Raw genomic sequence first — 17,190 nt, 5'->3', positions numbered from 1 at the left:
TATATTATATTATATTATATTATGCCATGGTGAGCTGCTCTTATGTTCTTTATGTTACGTACCTTTAAAGTACACCTTGAAGGCACTTACACTTTATATATTTTCAGTTTATGTTGCCTATTACAACATTGCATTTAACAGGAAAATATAATACAATTCTAATCCTTTTATATTACATAAAAAATACAGGATCATCTTAAAGTGCCACAAGTTTTTTTTTACAGACCAAACTAGAATTAATCCCACCTTAACAATATCAAAATGTAGTTAATCGCAATCCAAAAATATACATATGTGATATGCAGAATTCTTTTTGCATCATATTGCTGAGGGCATTTGATAATCTTAATATTTTTCTCTGAATGTGTTTTGTTGCTAATGCTCAAATAAATTCTAAATACAAGACTTTTATTTGTACTTGGCTATTTCTCCCGCAGTTAAGATCTCGACACTCCTGCAAACAGTTTTCCAGTTGGAGATCTTTCCTCCTCAAACTCCCAGACCACACTGCTGAGATCACAGCAAAAACAGCCCACAGTGGGTTGATTGACAGCTCCATTTCAGCCAATGAGAACCTCCAGAGCTGCTGATTGGCCAAATAAGCACCACTAACAGGCCTTTGCACTTCACTGAATTTACCTTTTTTTTGCCCCCAGCACTTACGCTAAACCGTTCTGTAAGCCACCACTGGGGGACGCTGCCTGCCTGCACTGAAGTGAAACAATCACAGGGGCCATAATGTCAATGCCCCTGCACCTCAGTTCACTAATGCGAATGGATTTATGCAAGAAAGCTCGTAGCAAAAGACAGCAGAACAAAAGATTTCACATTGGAACTGCCTGTGATAGTTGCTGATACGGTTTCATGCTCAGGGCAGGATTATGTAACACTCCTGTTCATGGAATATACTTATGCAACAGCAGCACCATGAGAATGTAACCCATGTACAGGGAGGCGATACTGAGCATTGATACCCCTGTTTCACTTTCAGTCAGAAAACACCATGCAGGGCCCTTGGGGTGTGATTAAAAGCGGTTTCAACGACAAGCCTGGTAGAGGCCTGCAGGGAAGATGAATGTGGTGTGTAGAGTCTTCAGAGAGGTTGCTCATTGATTGAAATCTCAGGAGGACAAGAAATAGGCCGTATGCAAGTTGCAAATCGATGTTGGTCATTTAGACGTGCTACCTATGTTGCATTTAACTCCCATGTGCAGTGGAAACTTCACACAGGAGGCTGGTATGATGCTCAGGAATCGCAGGCTCTATATTGATAAAGTCAAGGTGGGAAGAAGCTGTTTTCTTCTGTGATTAATTATTAAGCAAAGACGCTCTAAACAACTTTAAACCATTTTCTGTTTTTTGTTCCCTTGGACATTTCTTTCCACACCAGCTTATAAACCTCCAGAGCTCTTGTTGTCCCCTCAAGTCTGTGTTAATGTTATGAAAACCCTGAACTAATCTAAGATTTCTCTACATTTTCATTTAGTATCTGAGCTATAATTATGGTAACAAACCACCCTTTATAAAGGATTTATCATTTATATCTCATTTATTTACTAAGTAATGCTTTATAGATCAGTTATAAGTAAAACAGGTAGCAGCTTTTGGGTTGCCAGGTTGTACAACAAGTTTTTGGCTGATGCTTGTTAGGATTTTTGTTTTTTATAACACATTATTTACAACTTATGCACTCTTGTAACAGATTTGTAATTTGTATGTGATTTTAATGCTTTATAGATCAGGAATAAGCTGGTCTGGGAGCGACTTTTGGGTTGCCAGGTTACGCAACGGTGAGTGTTTGGTTTTTGTTTTATATAACACATTATTTACAACTTAAACACTCTTAGAATGGATTTATGTTTATTAGCTAATGCTTCATATATTCTTTATAAGCAAAACGGGTAACAACCTTTGGGTTGCCAGGTTGTGAAACATCCTTTTGGCTAGTGCTTTCAGGTTATTAGCTTTTATAAAACATTATTCCTGGGATATACACTTTTAAACAGGATTTCTAATTTGTATGTACTGTCTTTTTAATTGATGCTTTATAGATCGGTTCTACGCAAGTCTGGAAACAACTTTTGGGTTGCCAGATTGTGAAAAATGCTTTTGCCTGGTACTTATCAGGTTTTTAGTATTCATACCACATTATGTACAACTTATACAATCCTACAGAGGATTTCTAATTTGTATGTAATTGTCTTTATTAATTAAGGCAGTTCTAAGCAAGTCTGGGAACAACTTGTGGGTTGCCAGGTTGTGAAACACCCTTTTTCTGGTGCTCATCAAGTTTGCAAATTGTATGACACATTAGTTACAACTTATACCCCCTTTTTAAATGGTTCTTTATTCAAAAGTGGTGCCATATTTCTTATAATAGATCCACATCAACCTTACAATACCTCTTTTCTCCGTATGTACCTGGAGAAACCCCAGAAAGCAAGGCAAGACATGTGTTGGTTATCAGCCGTCCGACCTGCTGTTGCCCTCTGACCCCTTCATGTCTGCCCTTTTGGGCTTTTAGCACTGGTTGCCATAGTAACCGTGCAGCTAATAGGGTCGAGCTGTCGCTGCAGGCGCGGGAATGGCAGTAATGCATGCAGCGAGGTCCTGTCTGAATTTACCGCTCTGCCAGCCTACAGTACGGATCACTTTGGGATCTCTGCACCCAATGCAGCAAAGTAGGTTATTCCAGCTTCAGATCAGAAAGACAGGCTAGTAAGTTTGACATGAGCAACTTTTTGTAATGCTTTTTGTTTTCTGCGTCTTCATCTTCAAACTTGGAGAAAGACAGAATGATTGAAATTGAACCTGAGATGTTGCAGTTTGCAGTTATGGGTCTCAACCACTATGTCGCCACAACTGACAATTCCTATTTATACCAACATTTCTGCAAGAAAAATCTACATAATCATCTGTTTTCAGCTACTACACAACATTTAAATCAATTCAATACCACCTGGGTTTCAGGAGTTCTACTTAGAGGGATCAGGGAGAAGTTTTATGAACATATTTCACATCCTAAATGTATTTGTAACCTACATGTCTTAACAACAGACAATAATTAAGTTATTTGAGGCCTATTTCTGTGCCTCAAACCAAACCGACTGAACCCTGGGCACTAAAAATGAAATACAGATGTTGATGAAATAACATGCTCCAGTGTACGGGGTGAAAAGATATATAGCGTTATGCCGTCATCCCTTAAATCTACCGAGTTCCCTCCCAGACAAGCACATTCCTCACGCCCACTGTGAATGCAGCCCCTAATACAGATGGGCCTTGAGAGCCACCCTGTCAGAGCAGAAATGAGTCCAGATGGCTGGATCCTGCTGTGAGGGGCTGTGGATGGAGTGAGTAGTGGTCTGTGTGGCTCGGGCTAAGCCTGACTGGACGCTTTTCACACGGAGGGGCCCTGGCCTTCCCTCGGTTCCACTCCGAGGATCTTAAGTTACAGCTGGAGCAAAGGAATTCACGTTGGTGCTGTTATTCTTATCAATCTGGTTGTATAAGAGGCAGTGTCCAGTGAAACTTTATTGAAGGCCGAGCTGGTCGGGGAAGAGATTTACACAAGTTCATTACTGACCGATTGATTGACTGACTGTATATTTACAAAAGCAGCTTCTTGGAGATCCTTCCTGCAGACGCACACAAGCAGCAGTATGAGGGCTGAGATGTTTTACTGTCACCAGGTCAGCCCACCACTGCAGGAACCCTCAGCACCTTCATCAGCTCCACACACTGTCTTCAGATCGTATTCTGAGTCACATACTAAATCAATCGGGGTCCCCATCGACGGGCTCCGGTGCAGTTTATGTCCTCTTTGTGTATTCAGTGGTGGACAGAAAGAAAAGGGGGATTTTCATGAGGAACAGATGACGTGGGACAGCAGAACACCTGGGTTTGCTTGCGGAAATCTGTCTCCTGTTTCAGAACATTTACAGTGGCCCCAGATAATTCCCTCAGTGTTATTCTATACCTGGCATGGGAGGGTGAAGCTGTTACTATTCTTTGTGCGGATAGAGTTAGTGAGGATGGATATAATGCATCTTTAGAGTTTCTGTTTCGCCACAGGTTCTAATTACGCAAGAAGAAATCAATTTAGAATAAATGTATGCCCTTAAATCACTGAGGTAAAGTATTCTCTTGACTGTGAATTAAAGAAAGCCAAAAAAATTGCTAAATTTAAGAAGGATAGTCTCACATGTGCATAGATTCAACTTGATGACAAACTACTATCTGATGAAATTTGGGGCTTGAATTGAGATTTTCTGCTGCAAAATTGGTTTTAAAAAAAAATAATTAAAAAAAAAAAAAAATAAAAAAAAATATATATATATGTATATATTAACATTTTAAAGGAGTAAAGTATAAAAAGTACACATTTTAAACATGCACATAACATTGTTATTGTCTTCATAACTAATTGTGTAATACAATTTAAGGAAAAACAAGAAAAGGACCAACACCACCACAATCTCAGCAAAAAACAGGCTTGATTCCACTTTACTGAAAAACCTGACCTTTAAAATGCTAAAAGTAGTGGGGTAAAATGACAGAGTAGTCCAATATGGATACATTTAAAGAAAATACGTGTGCAACCTACTGTATATAGTAACTACAACATATAAACAATATCAAAACCACCTGCTTTGTGTGTTTGCTGCCCAAACATCTTTGGTATGTCCTGTGGTATCTGGTACCAGGATGTTTGCAGTGGGTTGTTTGGTAGAGCCTCCGTGGATCAGCACCCCACAGAGTTACTACTGGGTCGACGTCTTGGGCTCCTTGTCGTGTTCCTCGAGCTCTTCCTTAGCATTTTTTTGCGTTATGGTAGGGTGCTTTGTCCTGATGGCAGGATTCTGAAAATGAAGAATCATCAGCTTTGGAACTTTCTAATGTATCGTGCATTATGCGTGGTTAAGTCTGGAAAAATGGTCAAAAATAAGCTTAAAAATGTTATATTTCTTAAAATAGAGGCTGAGAGAAAATAAAACATAATTATTGAATAAAATAAATGCAGCATGGCTCGAAAATTGTACACAGAGGAGCAAGTTTTCAGTGAGTTGATGGAAGATACATTCAGCATGGTGAAACATCTTTCTAGAGTTGATGTGCAGAAAAGTTTGTAGAAGTTTCAAAAGTATAAATGATAAAATATCTATAGCATGTGGAGAACTATTTTTTTCCAGTATTGTGAACATCTGTGGTCATTCAGGGAAAAAAAGTACATATTTTTTACAGTTCTTTTATTTTTTTGTAAAATACATAATCAAAGCAATCCAACTTCTCCTTTATTTTCTGATTTTTCATATTCTAAATGTGTCGTACTGTGCAGAAGACATGTTTGAGTTCTCTCTACTTGCTGTCATGGTTGTGTTGTTTCCATAGAGGTGCAGACCTTATATTGCAGTTAAAAAATGAGCTGAGGGTGAGTAGAAATGTCGCAGGAGCATGAAAATAATAATAAAAAAAAACATGTAGAGAAGCTGCTTGGGTTCAGCAGGTTAATGTCTGTTTATTTTCTAAACCCCATCATACCAAAAAAAAAAGAGTCCATGTCTACCAGAGTGAATCTGGAGAAAGTTCTCATTTTATTCAAACAGCAACACAACCAATAAGTTGATTTAACATATAAGTTCAATCTTTTTATGAATGATGCCTCATCTAAACAGTAGGATTTTCCAAAGATACAGACAGCAGTTCTCTAAGTGTCAGAAAGTAAATCAGTTGTTGGATCAGTTAACCCCTATAAGAAGAACAAGAAGAAGTTTCAGAGCAGTGGAGGTGGTTTTGTTGCCAGCGTAAACAGGTGCTGACTTCATCCCCGTGTGCCTCTTGGCCGGGGGTTTCCGCTGCGCAGTGTGGAGCCCATCGGATCCAGTAACGCTGTGATTGACGGGTGAATGGCACCGGGGACAAGCAGCTCCCATTCCCCCAGGGGCCAATGTGGCACAAAGTGAATGGACAAGAGTGGAAGGGAGAAAGATCGCCTTTGAACCTAAAAAAGACTATTTCCCCCCTTCTTCTGCTTTTCTGTGCTGTGGGGTTTTTGTTCTCCTGAGTTTTGAAGCTGATGAAGCAAGCCGATTCAGTGCAGAGCAAAACGTGAGCGAAGCTGAATGAAGTCCTGTCAGAGGGACATGGGGCTATGCGTCACTAATTTTGTCATGGGGGGTTTTAGAGAGAAAATGTAGTTATCAACTCCTTTGAGCATCCTGAAATTGATATTGTTCAGCAACTGCAAATTTAGACACATTCTTTGTTTGTTTTAGCTACAAATGCTGTGCTGAAATTGGACCCAGAGGCATTTTTGTGATCAATTTTCGGCGAAGACGTTTAAAATACCCACCAAATTGAGAGAATTGTTACTTTTTGCTGTCTGCAAAGAGACCATTTGCCTTCTCATAGTCTGTCTGTGTCACACATCCACTCCCTTTTGAGTTTCTGCAAGTGTTCCCCTTCACAGCTGTCCATCAACATCCAGCAAATCTAAAAAGGGAAGTCAGATGGAGACACAGAAGAAAAAAGCAGAATGGATTGGCTCTACTCGATGACAAAGATAGTCAACACAGATGATGCTTTATTTGATTCCGCATACAATCTGGTGGCTACAACAAGTCAACATGTGGTGTTTTATTATTTATAGTTGCTGCTTGTTCCGGAAAATCATCTGTAACCTTCACTGACTGACATCTACTGTGTGTATTTAACCCATGAATATGAAAAACAACCCCCAGACTCTCAGAGCACTTTTCAGCAAGTAGACAGCTGAGTAGTATCTTATCCTTGAGTGCTGAGAAGACCTTTGCCTTGGTAAATCTCCTTGTCACTGTGCAGCTGCTGACTGTCTGCTCTCATCGAGTGCACAGCCTCACAAACCACCGAATCCAGTCTGTTGACCTTTCACTCCTTCCCTCTCTCACGGCTGTATGCTTTGAACTCTAGATCTTCTCCACATCCAATCAGGATTCAACCCCTTAAACTCCACATCCCCTCCGATTCTGGCTGCAGGAAACTTGCCCATCTGAAATCAAACCCCGCCATGGGTCTGGATGTGAGGCTTTTTCCCGCAAATACAAAGCGTTTGCTCTCTGCAGAAGCTTTTTTATTCTTCAGCCCTTTTAGCTCGGTCAGGCCTGCAGCAGCTCCGTGCCATCTGAAGTGATCTTGTATGGGCTCCAGCATGAGCACATGGTGGGACCAAACGGGCTCCTCAGTCCTGCCTGCTTGCCATCTGGAAAATTACAGCAGGTCCTGCCAGTAATTACCCTGCAAAAACCCTGAATAAAGGCACAGAACACACTGGGGCGAAATCTGGATAACTGATGAAGACAGACTACAGCATCTGATCAGTTCCATGCAGGGAAACTTCTTGGCTTTAGACACTGAAGTCAGGTTTTAGGTTCTTTTTTAAATCTGTTTTTGATGAGGTAGAGTAGAAGAGAAGGTCCACTGCCTGTGTTTTTGATCATTTCTGTGCACCTGGACATGTGGACACATTTCATACTCGTTTATATGATAGAAAACACATTCAAAATTATATGGACAAAAGCACCACGACACTTTGGCATTTTGGGAAAAATGCTTGTGAAATTTGTGCCAAGAGTTAGATGTAAAGATTGATAACACTCTTATACATGTGCACTAGGTGTGAGCTCAGCATAAACACTATATACAGGTAGAAAACCTCAGCCTGACTCGTGTTAAAGGTAAAATAAAATCCATCTACCAGCACTTCAAAAGCTCAGAAAATAACATAGATATCTGTCAAAGAACAAAGTGTATACAGGTCAAGTGGTGGTTCTACTGGAAGCACGCTTGTATCCTTGGATGGTAACTTTGCAGTGAGGACAATAAACATTTTTTAGAGGGTTTTAGAGAGTTTTAGAGGCACCGAAAAGGCTAGGTTTTTACCTTTATGCTCTTTATCTATTCTTTGAGCTAAGCTAAGCTAAAGGCCCAACAGAAGTGCAGAACAGGAATCTTTCAGCCTTTCTGTTTCCACTGCGGTGAAGGATCCAACAGCTTTGACTGTGACTTCAACTCCAGTGTGCCAAAGAAAAATGACAAATAGTAGCTACTGGATATAATTCAAGTTCTTTGAGAACACAGGAAATGGAACAATGGAGGTTTGTTGTGTTAGCTTATATGGTGAATTTTTCATTGTTTACGATGACAATAGATGGGAGAAGACATTAAAGGGGCAGAAACATTTGGCTTAATCAATCAACATTTGTCTTCTTCAAATTTAACCAACCAATGTTACGTCATGCGCAACATTTGATCAAGTCTGCACAGAAGTACTTCCTCTGGAGAAGGTACCTTTTTCTTCCTCAACAAAAGAGATTCCAGAGGGACAATTCTTGCAAACCAAACATGCACAAATGTTCAGGACACCCTAAAATGGCCCGTATGTTCCTGCAGTTAAAAGCAGCCTTCTTTCTTCCACATCCTTCCTATGAGGGGATGAAAGAGTTGTGTCAAACAATGGCTATAAATTCTAATCTGACAACCCAAAAATCCCACTCCTGGACGGTATTCAAAGCTTAAAACACTGTGCAGGAAAGACTGTCAAAAGCCTTATCTTTGTGCATGCCCTTTCTGAACAGTGATAAACACTTTTGCGTCTAACAACATCATGTTGCACAGACTTGAGTGCATCCCAGCCTTAACAAGCAGTTAGGATTGTATTTATTTTCTAACTTTCAAATGTCGTCCTTTAGTCATTCTGAATTCATGGGGTTGAAAAGTAAAATGTGCAACATTTGTCAGACATGTGCAGCACACAAGTCTGAGTTCAATGAAATCACTGCCACGCCTGTTTGCCGGCAAGACAGCTCTTCCTCGGGTAGACAGCTTTATACTCGCCATGAAACAGTTCCTGGGTGTGAAAATTTGTTTCCATAGCTTGCTTTTCACTAGTCGGTAACGAGCGCTGAAAAACCACAGTGACTCGCTTGGTTTGAACCAGTGCCTGGGGCCTGACAAAACATGAAGCTGATTTACATTGTCCCCCCTCCAAAATGTCACTTTCAATTTGAGTCATATCAGGGACTAATCTGGAAACTTTTACTCAGTGAGAATAGATTGTTTGCAGCTGAGAGTCAAAAGTGGAGGAGGAGGGAGGAGCGGGGGGGAACAAGTGGTGAAGTCCCTCCCGTGAAACGCCATGTTTGGGCTGATGCACAGGAAGCAAGCTCTTTACCAGCCAGGAAATGAAGTGCTCGAGCACAGGCCGGCTTGAATTTCCCCTCCTGCTTTCAGATGGGCCTTGTTAGTGCCGAGACGCCGGGGCTCCAGCTTTTGTTCCCACAGAACCAATAGTAAACAACGCTGCAGCGTTTTTAAGACGTTAAGTGCCCGTGATGGCTGAGTGGTTTGTTGCCACGAGGTCTTGAGTTTCTCAGACCTCCAGATTGCCCCCACCATCCCCCATCCCCTACCTCCACCCCCCACGTCTCTGGCCTAAGTCAGTGGTTGTGATGTGAAAGAACTGAGATAAATTTATGTGCAGGCAAAGGATGAGACTTCTCTTACTTATGTTTAACTGATGAAACTCATAGCCAGTTCAAAATGTCTTTAGGATTGATTTTGTATTGATATATTTGTGTGTGTTTGCATAGTTTGACCCTTTTTAAGCTGCTGAACATGTGATTTTAAAAGTTTTATATACACTAGTTTGAGATTTTCACAGGAAAATAATTTTGAAACTTTTTATTTTGTATGAATTCCTATTGGCTTTTAGATTTTCTTTCTTACTTACTTTTGTATCTACGTTTTGTGTTGTTGCAGTTTGATTTATGGTTGTTGTTCATTTTATTGTTGGTTTTTTTTAAACCCACAGCAAAAGATACCTTTAACTATGACCAAAGGACAACCTTGGATGAATTTAAAGAACATTTTTACTGTGAGTATAATTTATTTATTTTTGTTAACTGGAAATATGGTACCAGAATTTACACAAATAACTCTGACATTGCTCATCCCAAATACTCCAGTATATTCTGAGAGGAACAGTGCATAACTCACCAGCATGAAGAGACTAAAAAACTAAAATAACTGAACAACCCACATGTCGATATTTCAAAAGGACCTCAAAGATGATGACTGTTGTTACACTGGGACCCTGACGGTGCGTTTCATGTTTCACCTTGACTCGGAGCGATGAATAAAGTGTCACAGCTGCCAGCAAAGAAAGTGCAAAAGAAACATTTTTTTGTACAAGTTCAGGCTGAACCGGAATTCTGTAGGAATCTGAAATAAAGACGTCACGTTGAAGCAAAGAAAAGGTGTTAGGAGAGAAGTGCGTCTGTGCTCAAAAACATGTTTTACTTTGCACTGTTAGAAGATGCAGAGTGATGATTGTGTGTGCAAAGTTTAAGGCTGCAGACGCTTAAATGTCTCTCTGTGCTTATGTCTATTCACACATGCTTTTTTGACATTACAATTAGTTTGGCAGCTAGTCACTACTTAAAATTCCTTAATATTCAACACCTCCAGTTCATATACACAAAATATTGGACTTTATAGTAAAGTGTTAAGTTAAAATTTGAGTTACACTTTTAAAATTGTCAGTATTTGCAAAGTCAGGATGGAGTGAATACAATTTTGAGAATCTGCAAAGTAACAATTTACCCTTTTTTGAAGAAAAAAAAACCCCAACAAAAACAAAGAAACAACTAGATATATCTGATATAAATTATTATTCAAAGTAGAATTTGTACGTCTTAAATCTGTCTGCATAGGATCTTTAATTTTGAAGATTTCCCCTTAGAATAAAGCTCCAACTTGACAAGTTTTAATTATATTAGAATTTGTTTATTCTCCACACCATGCAAAAATCCTAGCTTGGGATTTATACAGTTGTATTTTAATTCTAGTATTATGTCACAATTAGTTTTAAACATGGGAGAATAGTTTAAATCAATTCAGAGAAAACAACTTTTTTCTCTGAATTAATTAAAGGCATTTTCCTCTTCAGAACCAGTTGTTGTACTTTAGGGTATTTCTTTTTTGAATAATAAAGCTCAGATTTTATTTGAGCATGTCATCTACTTTCTATGCACATTTTTGGGCCAAACACATGCATAGAAATACAGTAGGTGTATTAAATCACAGACAACAGCTTTAGGTGTTCTGTGAAATAATTATTTAATTAAGTAGAATTTAAATGATTTACTATTATATCAATACCAGGATTGTATATTGTGAAAAGCCAGAATTTTCAGTGGTAATATTTTAGTTGAGGATGACAGGCTCATGTAGTCACAGACGCAGTCACAGGTTTCCTGTTTGTGTTCACATGTTCGAAGGTCAGCGCTGGCTGGAAGCCCACACAAACCCACCGCTGCTCCTCTCCGATCTGAAGGACCACCTCGGTGTGAAGGCCTGCAACGGCGGCGGTGAGCAGTGATTCATGGCGCGCAGCTCAGGGCTAAGTTGAAGTCAGTATAAACAATTACAGCTGAATTGATGTGCTCTGAATGTGTGTCCGTGAATCAGAGATGTGGTGAAGAGAGACAAAAGAGAAATACTACCTTCTGCCTGAGCTGGGATTTGAGCTCCATGTACGTGTTTGCAGTAATTTTCTTCTCACAGGAAAAATGGTGATGATTCAGTGTGGGGAGCTGCTCTGCTGAGGGACTCCTGTGTGGCCGGTCATGGAACACAGAATGATAATGGTGCGTTAAGGGGCTGCAATTCATGCAATTCAGGCTAAACAGTGCTGCAGCAATGGGGAAACATTTTCCCTTCTATCTTTAAAACAATCGCTGACCCTAGCCTTCTGCTAAAACTTGACCTTTCTATAAAGCCAACCACATAAAGACAAACATGTTCTAGTCGATATATAAAGGTAGCAAGGCAAAAACAAGACTCTGTCTGGCCTTGCTGAATAATAGAGTGATTGCCTTTAGAGCAGGTAACTCCCCGCATAAGTTTATTCAATTAATTATGGATCTCCTTGAACAGACAAGGCCTCTTTGCACATTTTGTTTTCGAGACATTCTCAAAGTGTCGGTAAAAATGTCCTCATGTAGCTCGTGCAGGATTCAGTTCTTTTGTAATTACTGGCCGACTCTGCATCACTTTTACGCTCCTCTATCTCAGCTCATGGTTGTTTCCATCTGCTTGGAGAGAGGTTAGGAGTTGACTGGCAGAGGTCCTGCTCTCTGAGAGTTAGCAGCTCGCTGGAAGGGGCTTGTTTCTATCAGGGGTGAAACAGCCGCCCGTCCATCACCCTGACAGAGCTGACAGCCATTCAGCCAAACCAGAGGAGTTCCTGCCAACAATCAAAGGGCTTTTCATTTAAGGATTCCAGCTCTGGTCTGTCATCAGGGAGGGGCGTTCCCAGCTGTCAGCAGGACAAGGGGATGCTCTGGTGCCTCCCCTCGGCTCGTCTTTTCTCTTTTTTCAAAGTCTGTGGTCAAATCCATGGCATTGGTCAAGAGCACATGCTCCGCCTTCTCTCTCTCTTTCTCTATTCCTTAAACGTCATCTAATTTATCGAATGTCACGACTGCATCCAGGCGAGTTGTGGGGCGTTACATCGCTTTGTGAAGTTTTACTATTTACATTTAAGGCCTTGTTATTTTAAATTTCCCATGTAACTTAATTTTTTACATTTATTTTGTAGTGCCAACATAATATCAGTGCCCTTCTTCACCACTTGAGGGAGGCAAAACTAAAGGAAATGTGAAACTGAGTTGCAGCACAGTTGAAACATCTAATCACATTTGCATACTTTATGCACAGAAATGCTCACAAATTTGCAAAATTTGCATAAACTGCGAACTTACATAGCATAATTTGATGCTTATTTCTTTCAATTCCCCTTCGGTGAAAGCTTAAAACCCTTTAATTGGTAAATGTGCCATGTGATGTTATGTTTTCTCCACACTAACAAAGGAAAAATAGTTGTGTTCTGATTTAAAAAAGATAAAAATAAGATAAAAATGTGATTCATATTCACCCCAGCTGACAAATTCTGTTCATTTAAGTACACACACTGTAAATATCAACAAGCTGCTGTAACATTTCTGTCTCTACTTGCAGCACAGTTTCAGACTAGAGCGCTCTCTGATGCTTCACTGATTCTACTATTGCATAACCAGTGAGCAGCCTGCATGAATCAATTATTCATCTCCATGTCATAACACTGAGGATGCTTTGATTGTGACAGACAGCCAGACAAGGCAGCTGCAGAGAGAACACGGACCAATCTCCACCAAGTCTGAGGCTGCATTATGTGACCGCCAAGGGAGAGGACCTTCAAATAAGATGTGTTTCTCCGCCGGACTCGAGAGTGCTTTGTTTTAGAAACAGCCCTCGGCAGTTTTGGGGGGAGTCAACAGAAGCCTGTTCCACACAGTGTCTGTAGGTCTGTCCACGAGGGATTCACAATGAAGCGGTCAGTCCAGGGCAGGCAGAGAGTTAAGATATATTTCCTTCTCTTTGTCAAGATGTGTTTCATACATGTTTTATTTCTTGAAACCCTCATCAAGACCGACTGAATAGTGGCCGGTTCAGAGGTTAAACCGAACAGTGCAGCTTAATTTATCTGTGCAAGATGAGCATCTGTTCTTATCTGATGACACAAAAGTCAGAGAAAGAATGAAAAGATGACAAGTTGTAAAAGGTTCAAAGGGTTGTTTTGAAGGCAGGTGAAGAACAGCTCTATCCACCTCGAGCTTGACGTTCAGACTCACCATACTTCATTGTGAGACTGTCTCCTTCACTTCTTTGGTACGTGTTCTGTTAAGACTCTGTTAAGCTCCATCTGGGGCCCAGTGATGTTTGGGTGATTAATTCTCTTGTCACTATGATTGGAACCAGCAGCCTATTCTGGTTTCTTTCAAACAGTGCAATCTTCAAACTTTAATCTCTTAATGTTAAAAAACAAAAGAAAAACGCTGACAGTTTGATCTATAGTGGAGCCTCGTCTGTTCAACCACCCATATTCAGACTATAAAATAAATTTATGGCAGAATTTGTTCACATATTGTATTTGTACTGTATGTGTGGACAATGTTGCGTTGTCAGTTGCTGTTTCTGAGGAGCAATTTCTGAAATACAACTTTGCTAGTATGAGAGATCCCAACTCTAAATTTTGTTTTCATAATTAATGAAATCAGATTTTTATGGGAAATGTGGTGACACAATAAAATAAAGTATATTGAGACATCATTAAATTATTCAAATTTGTGCTAAATTTTACTTTACAATGGATTTCTATTTGAACAACAAGGTTCTTTTGCCTGAAAATTACAAAGATTTTTTTTAAGGAAATGTAGCTTCTACAACTTTCTAAATGGTTCTGGTCATTTCTACCATGTTTTACAGCGTTCTAATACAGTATAAACTGCGAACAGCTGATGCAGTTATTCTCTAGTCATTTGCAAGCCGTGGCAGCTCAGTGAGTTGTTCGGGTCCATCACTGAGGGAAATGCTCATTGTGGCTGCTCACATGAAGTTTAAAGGTTATAAAGCCATATCCAAGTGTTTTCAAGGTCCAGTGGCCACAGTACAAAGAATCTTGAGAAAGCACAAGGAGTTCCACACTGTGAAACATCTCAAAGGGCTGCTAGGAAGATAAAAGTGACTCTAATGCTGGCAAGAATGGTAGAGGCCAAGAAGAATCCAAGCATCAGCACCAAGGCTAACCTAAGGAGAATTCTATTTCTACAAAAGAGACTCAGCTGGACAAAGAAGACAGTTTTGGTCATCAGTTCTGTGGTCAGAAGCAATAAAAATGGGGTTGTTTTGGACACATGGATGTGGCTTTAGTTTCGTGGACAATGATGTGAAACAGAGCTGAAGGGTGAAGAAATGGTGAAAAGGCTGGTCTCCATGGATCAGACCAAGGAGGACTCCACTTCTCCAAGACAGACACACTAAAGCTCAGCTGGACCTGCAGCACTTCTCTAATTAGTTACTGGTCAATTACAAGTCATGTCTAAAGTAAACTGCATCATGAAAAAAGAGGAAACACTGAGATTGTGGAGGAAAACATAAGACAGTCTGCAGAAAAACTGCTCTTTGGGCAGCACTGGAGCTTCCAACAAGACAATGATGTGAAACATGGAGCCGACGTGGTGAAGAAATGATGAAGAGAAAACAATGAGAAGATGTTGGAGCGTCCCAGCCAGAGTCCAGACCTGAATCCATCCAGAATGTGTGGAGGAACTGAAGAGCAGAGTGATGGAGAGGAAGCCTTCAAACTCAAAGATCTAGAGATGGACTCTTGGAGGAACTAAATCCCAACGGAGACATGCAGAAGGACTGTCAGACACTAGAACAATGTTTGACTAATGTGGATAAAACAAATGGTCTGCCATTTACTGACTGATTGCCATTGATAATAGTTTTGGACAAGACATTTTCAGTATAAAAAATTCAACCATGACCATATTTTCACTTTTTAATGCCATTTTTGACATTTTGTTCTTATAAAACTCGACAATAAAGGAAAAGTTAACATGAGTAAGAGCAATTTGGGGCTGAAGCAAGTATCTTATTCTCTTTATAGTGGTTTCAGGGGAAGTTAAAAGAAGAAACATGGGTTTAAAAGTTTCATTACAGCCTCTAACACAATATCTTGCCATTTTTATTTTACCTATTGGTCAAATAAAAATGTATTATAAATTAAATTTTGCATGGGTATTAATAATTTGGGGCTTAAAAGTACATGTGAAACACCAAAAAAGTACTAAAAGCATCAGCGTCTACTTGATTGTTTCACTTTTCTAGATGTAGACAAGGAAAGTTACTCAAATAATTTTTCACCAGTCATTCAAATGTTGGATTTTTTTTCCTGTCCTAAAGTTTCCTCCTGACTGCTGTTAAAACTTTAACCTTAATGATGTGCTGTTGAATATGTCATTATTGAAGCCATCGCACTGATACGTACCAGTGCCATCTGTTTCCAAACTCATAATAGAGTTCCAGTGTTGCATCATAAAAAATAAATGCATGTAATGAAATATATAATCATGAGGCGAACAAAGCTATTTCTAGTGCATTACCATTAGTATTGAGAGTGTGTATTAATATTTATAGTGTACTTCACACTATTGCATTTGCATGGCAATCTAGTTTCTAAAAATGGATATAGGACATTTCCTCTAGATTCACCGAGCAGCAGTAAAGAGTGATCTCATTACCGCGTTTACACTCACGCTGTTTAAAACCTATACTGTAACTCATATTCAGAGGTTATCGCAGGTTGTTTGCTTTCTATTCTAAGCCTCATAAGAAATGATTCAGGATACGAGACAGGCATATGAATATCTTAGAGGTTATTAAACATTACACGAGTCTCTTCGAGGTGTTTGTTCTTCACGCGTCCGTTCGTGCTCTCTTTTTTTCTTAGTCAGTGTGTGCCTATGTACAGTATGTCGGCCTGAACAGGAGACATTGTTTCCGCATGTGAGGGAGATGAAACAGAAAGCACAGAAGAGAAAGAGAGAGAGAGGAAGAGCGAGATCAAAGACTGTGGTGGAGCCAGGCCCTGTATCAGAAATGAGGTTGGAAGGCTCTCCCTCCTCTCTCCATCCGGTTCTCCTCTGATCATCGACCCTGAGGAGAATAAACTCAATCCATGTTAAATTATAGATTAAGGCCCAACTCTGGCTGTGGTGTTGGCAGCTGGCGGCTGGATGCGCGTCGAGCTGCACTGAGTTTTTCACACACTTCTGCTGCCTCTACTGTTGCCTCACCTCGCCACATTATCAAAATCAACATCATCCACAGCAGATGAATAACAGGATTTAAAAGAGACTGTATGAATATGTAAAGACTCTCTGTGCAATGTGCCTTCCGCGAGGCCATGTTTGTGTTTTGATGCTTCGTGGATGAGTCAACCTTTTGCATGACTTTTTTTTTCTTTTATTCTCACATTGCTCTTTTAGCTCTATAATAAGATGATATGTAAAGTGGTAGTTGTATGAAAGAAAAGATAAAAGATTTTTTTCACTCTGAACTCTGTTCTTTAGCTCTTCCAAGCAGATGGTGCAACCAGAAGCCTGCAGAGCATCAGCAATGCAAATATTGTCTATTTCAGTCACAAAAATCAATTAATATCCAGATGCACAGAAAATCAAGGCAACAAAAGCAGGTCAGCTTTGCATCAGACTTATCCTACATCAAGTGAAGGATATAAGAAATTAATTCCATGAAGGATTGTCAGTA

General features: G+C 39.9%; 1 long non-coding RNA gene across 2 annotated transcripts; it reads left to right on the top strand.

Moving 5' to 3' along the window:
- The first annotated feature begins 35 nt into the window (after nt 1-35).
- LOC129349709 (uncharacterized) lies at nt 36-16,981 on the top strand. 2 transcript variants are annotated; one of them, XR_008602822.1, is made up of 5 exons: nt 36-1,790; nt 9,848-9,910; nt 11,316-11,405; nt 11,602-11,684; nt 13,184-16,981. It is a non-coding gene; the product is annotated as an uncharacterized LOC129349709 (long non-coding RNA). The 2 variants fall into 2 exon arrangements; XR_008602823.1 differs by having other exon boundaries at nt 11,316-11,447.
- The last annotated feature ends 209 nt before the right edge of the window (nt 16,982-17,190 follow it).

Source organism: Amphiprion ocellaris, chromosome 9 (assembly GCF_022539595.1).
Source record: "Amphiprion ocellaris isolate individual 3 ecotype Okinawa chromosome 9, ASM2253959v1, whole genome shotgun sequence".
Lineage (NCBI taxonomy): Eukaryota > Metazoa > Chordata > Actinopteri > Pomacentridae > Amphiprion > Amphiprion ocellaris.
The sequence above is the reverse complement of the archived record's forward strand: the minus strand, read 5'-3'. Positions and strand labels throughout refer to the sequence as shown.